General features: G+C 42.4%; 1 protein-coding gene across 3 annotated transcripts in view; it reads left to right on the forward strand.

The window, feature by feature from the left end:
- RARB (retinoic acid receptor beta) overlaps nt 1-12,216 on the forward strand; it is a 699,713-nt gene that overhangs the window by 16,062 nt on the left and 671,435 nt on the right. For 2 of the 3 annotated variants that reach the window (XM_072950689.1, XM_072950646.1), the window contains exon 1: nt 595-972. The exons of the other annotated variant lie outside the window; for it this stretch is intronic. The gene's annotated coding sequence lies outside the window, so the exon portion shown is untranslated. Of the gene's footprint in view, nt 1-594; nt 973-12,216 lie in introns of those variants that run through there. 3 annotated transcript variants of the gene reach the window in all.

Below are 12,216 nucleotides of genomic sequence, written 5' to 3' on the forward strand. Positions count from 1 at the left end.
ACCCTGCAAACCCCCTCTCTCACCTGGCTTTTAAATAAGCGTTGCTGAAACCCTCCGAGGAGTTCGGGGTTTTCTTGGGCAGGATCCACCCTGTCCTCCTTGCTCAGCCCTGCAGTGAACTTTGCTCTGCTCCAAACTCCGACGTTTCAGTTTATTTGGCCTCATGGCGTGGCGAGCACACGGACTTGCCTTCGGTAACATTAAGACGGGAGAGGAAGCGTCGTGTAGCAAAATATTTTAGAGGATTTATTTAGTAAAGGGAAAGTACAGCTTCAAGAACGGGGTACAGGCTGACCCAAGGGAGGAAAAGCAGTGGTCTTTGGTCTTTGCCCCTCCTCTTATACTCACCCTTAGGGGTGGTCTCTTGACTGACTGACAGCTCTTGCCCCTGGAGGGCGGTCACGCTCGTCTCCTTTCGCGCATGTCCTTACCCATGATGCACACAGAAAACCCCGAGGTGGGTGGGTGGGTGGGTGGACTAAGCCAAAATGCTAATTACATTATAATGAGCACTGGGTCCTGTCCGGTTAGGTCCTCGCTACTGCGCAGGTGCCGCCATCTGGTTCTAACCGGTTTCTTGCCGGCGCTCATTTAGAGAAAGGAACGCCCCTTTATGCTGGAGGCGGGCACACCGCCTTTTTCCAGACCTTTCTCCCTCTCCTCCAGCTTATCTGCTTGGTGCCCCCACTTACCTAACTACCTAAGCTGTTAAATAGTAGGAGTCAAACTTTTCCAGCAGCTGCAGCCAATAAATGCTGTCCTGTGTTCGGAAGGTGCGGGAACTGTCGGCAAAGGGCAGGGCTCCGAGGTCTGGCCGCGGCCGGTGGCTGTGTCCAGGTGGCCTTCGTGGGCTGTGGGGGCTTCCCCTGCGCGACTGCCTCCCCGGAGGGACCAGGAGACCTTAAGTTCTCAGAGCCAGTGCAAATGCTCCTTCACCGGCAGCGACAGAGCTTCCTGTCCTTGGGCTTGGAGGTAAGTTGTTTTCTCCATTCTGACTCTGAAGCTGTGAGAAAATAAACTTTCTTCTTCGTTTATGGTTACAGTAAAGATGAAGTAAATAAAAGGAAGAGAAGGGCATAGAATGCTGGTTCTGAGGAGATAAAGCGGTTGTAGTTGCACGCAGGACGCAGACTTAACAGCCCCAGTATCAGTGTGCCTCAGACTTCGCTGTGCAAGTGAATCGCTAGGGGATCCTGGGAAAGTGCGATCCTGGCTCAGCGGGTCTGAGGTGGAGCCCGAGAGCCTGCATTTCTCACACGCTGCCCTGTGATTTGGATGCTACTGATCTGGGATCCCACTTTGAGGAGCGAAATACTGCACTGTTTCGTTGCTGCGATTTTGTTTTGTTCGGGTGTTTTTTTTTTTTTTTTTTTTTTTTAATAGGCAAGGTCATGGAATAAAGGCAGCCAGTTCTCACGGAATGGAGAAGCTGGGACCCTTTAAAACGCTGGTTCAGTGGGGAGGGTATAGCTCAGTGGTAGAGCGCATGCTTAGCATGTGCTTAGCATGCACGAGGCCCTAGGTTCAGTCCCCAGTACTTCCATTAAAAATAAATAAATAAAATAAAAAATAAACCCAATCCCCCCAAAAGCTTAATTTAAAAAAAAAGTTAAAAAACCCAAACAAAAGTGGGTTTAACATGTGTGATCCCAGCGAGTCAGCATCTGCATCACCCGGGAATGTGTTAGGAGTGCAAGAGGGGTCCCTCTTGAAAGCCCTCAGAGATTTGGAGGGTGGGGCCAGCAGTCTGTGCTCTTAAGTCCTGCAGGTGATTCTCATGCAGTAAAGGTTTGAGAACCATTGCACTCTGAGTAGCCACCTCTGGCTTTGAAAGTTCTGGTGATGATGCAGCCAACCCCATAGGATGGCTCTGGGCTCCTGGAGCTAGTCTCCTGGTCTCTGCTCAGTTTCAAACTGGATTTCTTGGGCTGTTATGTCCTGGTGTGTCAGGGTTGGGTGTGGAGAAAGATGGTTCTTCAAAGGCTTAGACTGCTTTCCTCATTTGGGGACTACAAAACCAAATGTATCTCCAAATAAAGCCTAGGAAATTGTTTCAGGGTGCAGTGATTCTTAAGTGGCTGTGAGAGTTAGGCCTTTCTGTCGGGAACTTCCTTTGGTTGTGATGTTGGGATAAATAGGCTGATCAGCTGTCCAGATGTGCCTACACCTGAGAGGTTTTCCACAGCACAGGACTCGCAGTGCTTCCCCCAGGCCCTGGACAGTCAGTCACCCTAATTGTGGCTATTGCTTGTCCAGCTGTAAGGTGTGAATCACCTGGAGATCTTGTTAAAATGCAAGCTCTGATTTAGTGCTCCTAGGTTGGAGCTGGAGAGTCTGTGTTTCCAACAAGTCCGCAGGTGACATCCCTCTGCTGATCTGTGGACCGTGCTCGGGTAGCCAGCCATTCTGTATGTCACCTTTGAGCTGGCCTGTGTGGAGGTCAGTCAGGATGCCCCAGAGCCACTTACGCTGCAGATGGGCTACTTGGCCCTACCAAATTCAGAGAGAATTTCAGGGCCATCTCTAAGGCTTTAGGATTGTGGATTTTGCCTGCAAATATAGAGTATTAACAAGTCTCTACCCTTCTGGGTTGTAGGCCTTTCACTCATCGAATCCAAATACTCTTTAAAAAAAAATTGGTCTTTACAAGGGCAGGTGACTGCTGTTGACCCATGAATAGAACGTTTTGAAGCCTATTGATTTCTCAGTTTGTGTTTTGAGTATGATGTAATATTTTTCCTTGTTTGGGCTGAGCATCTGAAAATGCCCTGGGATGGTGTATGTCTCATTTTTGGTCTTGTCTTTGCCTCACAAATGGCACATTTGTCCTTGGGTTTACAGCTGTGGTCGACCACGGGGCCCTTTGCTTTCTGCAGCGTTTCTGCTTTGCAGCATAATGAGTTTTGCTTTATCTATAACCTCCTTTACTAATTGCAACACAGCAGCATTCTGTATCCCATCTGTTTCCATGATTGATTGTCTAAATTTTACTTCAGGATGTCCTAGAGAGTTACTTTAAAAAAAAAAATCCATCTTCAGTGTGACCTTTAAGATCATCATAAATTGTGTTTACACATTGTGACCACCCAAAGCACAAGAAATAATTTATTTGATGTTGATTATGTGATTTCTCCTTATTCCCCACTTGGGAGGGGCATGCACTGAATTTATTGCCTTGTGATGCCTACTGCATTCTGCTTACATACCCACGGTCAGTCTTCTTGTCTCTGTACCTTACCTGCTCATGGACAGAGGGCGATGTGGCTATGCCTGTGGCAGAGCTTGGTAATCGCTCTCAAGAAGCTGCTGGTCATAGGAATTTCTGATGATGTATCAAGTTGTCTGGATGGAGAGTTGTTACCAAATGCAAGTCCGTGAAGCCAAACTGAAACAGAGTTTGGAGTAGAGAAAGGTTTATTGCAAGGCTGAGCAAGGAGGATGGGGTGGCTCGTGCCCAAGAAAACCCTGAACTCCTTGAAGGGTTTCAACAAAGCATATTTAAAGGCCAGGTGAGCAGGTTGGGGTGGGGCTTGCAGGTACGTGATCAGCTTGTGCACAATTCTCTGGTTGATGTTGAGGTAACAGGGTCATCAACACTACCAACCTCTAGGTGCTAGTGGATCTGGGGGCCACGTGCTTTCAATCATCAAGTAGTTAATTTCTTCCATTTGGTGGTGGTTTTTAGCATCTGGAAAACTGAGGAAATATGCGTAAGATACTATTATCTGAGTGCTTCAGAGAGGAGCTACAGGAGAAGATACAGGGGAGGGGTCTATCCCGGGAAGGCCCCACAGGGTCCTGCTCAGTTTCTTGGTTAATCCTCATTATTCACTGTTATTGTCTCTAAAGCACCACAAACCCTAAGTTAACAAATACTCAACAATTGTCCCTAGGGGATAGATGGGGTTGGGTTCCTGGTCTTATAGTCACAACATTTTTTGTTAACTGATCCATGTATAACCTTGTGTTATGTGTGTTTCTGTTTTAAGACACCTTGTTTATTTAAAATTTTTTATTAAAGTGAAGTTGATTTACAATAGTAGTTTCAGGTGTACAGCAAAGTGATTCAGTTATACATATACATACATATATATATTTTCTTTTCAGATTCTTTTTCATTATATGTTATTACAAGAAATTGAATATAGTTCCCTGTGCTATACAGTAAGTCCTTGTTGTTTATCTATTTTATATATAGAGATGTGTGTCTGTTAATCCCCAACCCCTAATTTACCCCTCCCCACCCTTTCCTCTTTGGTAACCATAGTTTGTTTTCTATGTCTGTGAGTCTGTTTTTGGTTTGTAAATAGAATTTGTATCATCTTTTTTTTTGGTTTCCATATATAAGTGATATCATATGATACTTTTCTTTCTTTGACTTTATTTCACTCAATATGATGATCTCTAGGTCCCTCCATGTTGTAAATGGAATTATTTCATTCTTTTTTATGGTGGAGCAATATTCCATTGTATAAATATACCACGTATTCTTTATCCAGTCATCTCTTGATGGACATTTAGGTTTTTTTCCCATGTCTTGGCTATTGTAAATAGTGCTGCTGTGAACACTGAGTAGCATGTGTCTTTTCAAATTACAGTTTTCTCCGGATATATGCCCAGAAGTGGGATTGCTGGATCATATGGTAAGTCTTATTTTTAGTTTTCTGAGGAACATGCGTACTGTCCTCCATAGTGGCTACATTCCCACCAACAGTGTAGGAGGGTTCCTTTTTCTCCACACCCTCTCCAGCATTTATTTTTTGTAGACTTTTTAATGATGGCCTGACTGGTGTGAGGTGATACCTCATTGTAGTTTGGATTTGGATTCCTCTAATAATTAGCAATATTGAACATCTTTTCATGTGCCTGTTGGCCTTCTGGATATCTCCTTTGAAGAAATGTCTATTTAGGTCAAGACACCTTTTTTAATATACATTGTTGACTCATTAAGACTGGCCTCAACTGCAACTCCTGCCTGAATGTAGCTTATCTAATACGTCCATTTGCTCTATGAGGCTCATTGCAGCCTTCCTGCCTTTAGGACCACTAGATCGCACTGTGACATTATGCTTAGGGGCCACTTTAAATAGCAACATCAACAAAAAGCACTAAAAAATGTGAAAATTGTGACACTAAAAAGACCTTGAAAAGGACACTTATTCACTGTGTGAGAAGGGAAAGGAGAAGGCAGAGTGTTGCCTTGTCCACCTCTGCTGATGTGTCCATATTATGACTCAAATTTTTTATGGCTTTGGGCATATTCACAAATGACAGTGAACATACCATAGGTATTGATTTTAGGATTACAGATAAATTTTACCGAGTAGACAAATTTCACAAATAGGGACTCTACAATTAACGAAGACTACCTAGATATTGTTATACGACCATATTCTGGGTTGCTGGGTCTGGTTAGTCTATGAAAGGACAAGAACTCATTGACTCTGCTCTCCCGTGGCAGGGTAAAGACCTTTGCTTCAGCTGTTGAACAACTGTTGGAAACATGGTGGTTGAGGTCTGCCTTTCATGTGAATGAAGATACACCATCACTCTGACAACACCTTCTCATCTACCAGTATCCAGAGCCCTCATTTATGAACAAACATGGCAGCAGGCTTTCGTGGGTACCATATTCAAGGCCCTAAGGCCAATACACAAATCCCTGTATTTTAAGGAGCTTGCAGTCTCCATGCGAAAGGAGGCTCAGATACAACATGGTAAACATTAAGTGCCTAACAGGCAGTACAGACAATAGGTGTTAGAGAATTTCAGGCCCACGCAGGGTTGATTAGGTTTTCTTTCCCAATAGACTGCAAATTCCACGTTTATCTTTTTACCATGGTGTCCCAGTGGCTAGCATATAATGGGGACTGAAAAAGTATCTTTTGAATAGACATGGAAGTATTTGAGCTGGTCTCTCTATGCCTTACTTAGATCACTTTTTCAAACTCTGCTTGACAAATTTTCATGGGATATTTATACTTTGAGTAGCAATGATCTATATCACCAGGTATTCTAAAACAGAAGAGGGAAACAAGTGTTCATTAGCCAATCACATGGGTCCAATAGGCCAAAAATGACTCCGAAAGGAATAAAGCTGTCTATTCTGAAATGTTGGGGATTTCTAATCAGTGTTCAGAGCATCTCCGAGACAGAGGAAAACTAGGCTTTGAGACAGCAGAATGACCTTTTAAATGACAGTGAACAGAGCAGATGGATTCATGATTGGTGGTAGGAGAGAGTGGGTAGATCAAGAAGTGTAAGCCAGAGAAAAGTGAGTTAATGATTTTGAGCTGGAGCAGTTGCAACCAAGGACTTCGGCCATCACCTTCTGCCAGCAGCCAGTTTGTAATGGCAGGTGTGCCGGATGAAACGTCAATACTCTTCAATCATAGACAGGACTTCAGAAACTGCAATAAATGTGTTTTGAGCACTCAGACATGAACAGCAGTTGTCAGAATTCACATCTGTAGACAGTAGCAAGTGATTCAGTACAGTTAATAAAAACCATTCAGCAATTTCATTGCTATGAAATATGTTCCATTTGAGTTTTGATTGTCATAAATATCTTGCTAGTTAAATCCTGAATCAAAACTGCAACTATGGAATTTGACATCTGAAGAGAAGATTTCGAGATGAAATTGTTCTCTAGAACTTCAGTTTAATTTCTTCAAAAGGAAATCTGTAGTTATTAGAAAGAGTTGAATTTATTGTTTCTGGATTCCTGTCTTTAATGACATTAACAGAAGTGTCTTGGCCATACTTGTAAGAAGAAACCTGTGCTTATATTTCAAATATGTCTTAACTTCTGCATGAATAACTCTTTGAGTTCTCTGTTCTGCACATCTGGCATTGAATTCAGATCCTGCCATCTGCTTGCTGGGGTTCCACAGGCAACTGTTTAATTTTTCTGAGCCTTATTTCTTCATTTGTAAACTATAGATAATATCTCATTGTGTTAGTGATTGGTTAACAGTTATATATTTAAAGAACGTAACATTTATTGAGGGACTACTCTATGTAAGGTATATTTTTATATTTGTGGTATAAATTTGAAATCACTCTTATTTGAACATTTAGAGTGAACCAAAGACCGGCAATTACAAGTGTTGGAGAGGATGTGGAGAAACTGGGACCCCCTTGCATTGCTGGTGGGACTGTAATATGACACAGCCACTTTGGAAAACAGTTTAGCATTTTCTTAAAATGTAAAAGATAGATTTACCATATGACCCAGAAATTCTACTTCTAGGAATCTACCCGAGAGAAATGAAAATGTGGCCCCATAAAGGCTGGTACACAAATGTTCACAGCAGCATTCTTCCTGATAACCAAAACAAAACAAAAGTCCATCAACTGGTGAATGGATAAACAAATTGCCATGCCTCTAGACAATGAATACCATTTGGCAATAAAAAGGAATGAAATTCTGATAAAGGCTACAGCATGCATGAACCTCAAAAACAGTATGCTAGGTGAAGAGGGCCAGGCACAAAAGACCGCACATTGTGTGATTCCATTTATATGGAATTTCTGTAGAAGGCAAATCTATAGAGACAGCAAATGGATTAGGAGTTGACTGGGGCTGGTGGCAGGTAACTGCAAATGGGCTTGAGGTTTCTCTTTGGGATGATGGAAATGGTCTAAAATTCAACAGTGGTGATAGCTACACGGCTCTGGAAATTTACCAAACATCATTACATTGTACACTCAAATGGGTGAATTTGAAACCAAGTCTCCCTGCAGCTGAGTTTCTCTGCTGAGTTTATGATGAAGCTCTCTATCCAAAACCTTTTCCCCTTTCTTGTCCTTCACCTATTCCCTGTCAAGATTGAGGAGTATCAGACAAAGAGGGGACTGAAATGGTGTAGGACCCTGTGGAGCCCTGCTGGGTATAAAAGTGTTTCTGTGTCCCCCATTTCTTGTTTGTAGGCCTTCCCTGGGTTCCACAGGGCAGATTCAAACAGTTACTAATTAGAGAAGTGAGGGAATGTGGAAACAAAGGAAGAGCAGTCAAGAAACAATAGTGCGGCGATAAAGCAGAGTCCTGTTTCCGCCGAGTCCTGTTTCCAACTCAAGGGAGATAAATAACAATATAATATGTATCTTTGAGTTCTTCTGCAGGATGTAAGCCTCCACCCAGGTGGAGGATGGTAACTTCAGGCTGAGCACAAGCACATAGACTCCAGACTGGTTAAAACCAGAAGGCTGATGGTTGAGATTCCTGAAACACCACCCGGTTACCTCCCCAGCAACCAGTCAGAGGATGCTCACACACCCTGCCACCCTTCCCCCAAAATTTGCCTTAAAAACTCTTCCCTGAATACCATCAGGGAGTTTGGGTCTTTTGAACATGAGCCACCTGTCCTCCTTGCTTGACCCTGCAATAAACCCTTCTCTGCACCAAACTCAGAAGTATCAGTTAGTCTTCACCATGCGTCAGGCACATGAACTTCGGTTTGACCATGAATTTCACAGCATGTAAATTGTAACTCAGTAATGCTGCTTTTTAAGATTTTGATGATTTCCACATATGTTCTCATTGTTGTAAGATGAAGACAATCAGTGAAATACCTTTTCACTTCCTGAAATGTGTTGGAGTCTCCCAGCAATCGTGAATGCTTCAGCTTTCTCAATTCAGTAGGCAAGCTTAACCCTGAAACTAATAGCCTGCAGGCACTGGCTGAGGATACTAACATCTGAAAACGATAGAAAGTCCAGTCAGTAAATGCAAATCAATAACACTGGCTGATGATTCCACACGAGTAGAACGAGATTTGTAAGATGGAGTGTCTTCACTTTAGCCATTAAACTTCTCACTCACCAGTTCTTCATTAAGTGCCTGTCTTAAGCAGGGCAATTGAATCTGAGATATCAGGCAGGTTTGAATTATGGAGATCAACTGCCCATTGCTGGCCTTGGGCACAGGTTAAAAGAAACTGAATTTAATATTCCCCTGGAAAATGATAGAAGAAGAAGTAATTGGATACCATCTTAAAGAGAAGGAACCACTGCCACAGATGAGGTTATAGAAGCACAAGTGTATTCGAGAAGATACCCCAAGTCCCAGGTGTTAAAATGCCAGGGAACTCACTGAAGCATCAGATTTAAGAACTAAGTGTATATGTGTTTATGCATGTCTGTAGGTGTGTGTGTGAATTCTCTGGCCTTACGTTTTCACAATGGGAGTTGCTTGACAGGTGCTTGTCAGACCATGCAGTTGCATCATAAATAAATGAAAAATGCAGGGACTTGCATTTGGCTGGTTTTTTTGGGAGGGTCTCACTGTGGAGGTGTAACTTGAGCACCTGCAGGCAGTGACATGTGCCTGGGCCCACTCATGGTTCCCACCAGACCTCCTTGAAGAGCTGAGGAGTCAGTGGGAAGAGAAGAGGTCTCACAGTTGCTTCCAGAACAACATTCAACAAACAAAAAGAATTCTTGTTTCTCAGTGTCTGTTACAAGGATCATTGATATAAAAGAATCACCTTGTTGGGGCTAGGATAGGGGGACTGTTACTGAAAAATTAGACACTTAAGTGACTATGTGTGCCACACTCTGTTGCTGGGGAAACAACAGTGAGTGAAAGGGACCAAGATCCCTGCCTTCTACTAACCTGTTCTCTAAGAGTGGGTGATGGGCCAACAACGTCTCCGTTACTTGAGTACCCAGTAGCATGTAAATTGTCATGCCCCACACTGGACCTACTTAACAAGTCAGAAAGTTTGGGGGGTACAGTCTGACAATATAATTTTTAACAATCCCTGCAGGTGTTGATGCATGCTAGAGTTTGAGATGCATTCTTCTCAGGCAGGGTTTCACAACCTCGGCAATACTGACATTTGTGGCTGGATAATTGTGTGTTATGGTGGGCCGTCCTAGGAGTGCATGGCAGGATCTTGAAAACATGAAATGCCAAGTAGCTCCCTTGCCCCAATTCTGACAATAAAACAAAGTATCCAGATAATGGAAGTGGTTTCCTTGGGAGGGCAGGAGCATCCCGGATGAGAACTAGTGCCTTAGGACATGGCTATTCAAATGGCTCGCTGACCACCGTTACCATCACTTCAATCAAATTTCTGGGGCAGGAATGAGAAATCTGTGTTTTAATAAGTCTTTCTGGTGATTCTTATGCAGCCCGGGTTTGAGAAACACCTGGAAGGACAGGCAAGAAACAAATACATACACATGCATAAATCACTTGGAGTGATTGATGTGCTACATGTAAAATTTGTAAGATGGAGTGTCTTCACTTCATCCATTAAATGCCATGCTTTGGAAGGATAGGGGAGATAGGGAAGGAGAACAGGGTGTTCTAGGGGAGGTGAAGGTTATAATTTTAAATAATATGTTCATGAAGTTCTCACTGAGGAGGTGAAACTTCATCAAAGACTGAAGGAAGTGAAGGGTGATGGGGAAGAACGCTTCAGGCATAGAGAAGGAAAACAGCAAAGGTCCTGCGGCAGCCATGTGTCTAGTAGGTTCAGAGGACAGTAAGTACCCAGAGTGACAGAGTAGAGGGGACAGTGAGGAAAGTTGTTAGTGAAAAGGTGAGAGTAATAATAAATGAATGAATGAACTTACCTATTTCTGGATTTGGCTTCTGCCCATACTAGCTATATTTTTTTGAGTATATTCTGTGGTCTTTTTGGATTTCTGCTTTCTCTTCTGTAAAGCAGGACTAATACTTGCCCTCTGTAGGTCTGCTCTGAAAAATAAAATCTTTGAATGAAGGTAAACTTTTGAGAAGAGATTGTGTAAATTCATATTTCTGAACTTCCAGTGCTTAGCACGTTACATTGCTCAAAGTACATGATCAATATATATCACACACACTGTAAATAAAACAAGCAAATAAACAAAAAACAGGAAAATTTAGACCTCCCCTGTCAGAATCCCTGTGCTAGAGACTGGTAATCTGCATTTATAGCAAGTTTCCCCAGAATGATTCTTGAATAGGTACAATATTTTGATAATCTTTATTCTTCTCATGTGTTTGTATCTTGGTCCCCATTTAATTATTTGAAATGCCCTAGTAGTGGAATTTTCCAGGTGTGAAAATTAACACATGAGGTTCCAGGTTCCAAAGGCTTTCCCAAGGAGAGGCCAGGTTGTAGACCTACCATGGCGTGCTCAGGGAGTCATCCTGAGGGGTTTTTAACTTCCTGGTGAGGTTTCCTGGGTTGAACATTCAGGAGACTACTTAGGGGGAACTAGTTCCTTTTCCTTTTTTGGTTTGCTCAAGCCAATCAATAATATTAAGAAATAGAAATGCTTCTTGATCCACTCTGTGATGAAAGGAGCTGTGAGGTAAATAAGGTATTATGTCTGCCATGATGCCCTTGAAGTTGGTTAAAGTCATCCAAGGCAAAATATTCCTTGATTTCTTGTACCCAGTTATCTAAGGCTTGTTTGTGTGTTTATTTGTTTTTGCATTCAACCCACCTCTCCCTGATGCGTTACCTGTGTCATTGTGCTTTGGTAACTTAATATGATAACCTTGAACTTCTGTAACTTCTTCCCTCCTAAATGTTCAGCATTTAGGGTCATTTTTGGTCCTTAAAAAGAAACCATTCAAAGAGGGATTTTTAGGGCAAAGCAGTTGTTCTGTATGATACTATAGTGGTCGCTACATGTCATTATGCATTTGTCAAAACCCATAGAATGTACAACATCAAGTGTGAATCCTAATGTAAACTGTGGACTTTGGTTGATAATAACGTGGCCATGTTGGTTCATCGATTGTACCAAATATGCCACACTGATGAGGGATGTTGAGGGGAGGGGATTATATATGTATGATTGGGGAGGGCTGTGTGCGAACTCCCTGTATTTTCTGCTCAATTCTGCTGTGAACCTGAAACTGCTCTAAAAAATAAAGTCTATTAATAAAAGTAAATATAAAAAAATAAATAAACCATTCTTCAACATGTTACTCTTTGGTTATTTTGCTCAACTTTACTTGCCTTAGGGAACCTCAGAGATTAAATCTTACCAAGTCTTGAAGCTGCAGTGGTTTAAACTGCTAGATTTTTCTGCCTTAATTTCCCCACTGTGAGTTCAAGAGGTCAGACATGGTCTGAGGCAACACTTAAGGAGTCTGTATCTCGAGAAAGCAATTGGGTTAGTTGGTTTCAATCTCTTTCCTTTTTGTCTTTTCCCTACATTGAAATGATGGGGTGAGTGAGTGTCAAGATGAGTTTTAAATTGATTTAT

The sequence above is a fragment of the Vicugna pacos genome, chromosome 1 (assembly GCF_048564905.1).
Source record: "Vicugna pacos chromosome 1, VicPac4, whole genome shotgun sequence".
NCBI lineage: Eukaryota > Metazoa > Chordata > Mammalia > Artiodactyla > Camelidae > Vicugna > Vicugna pacos.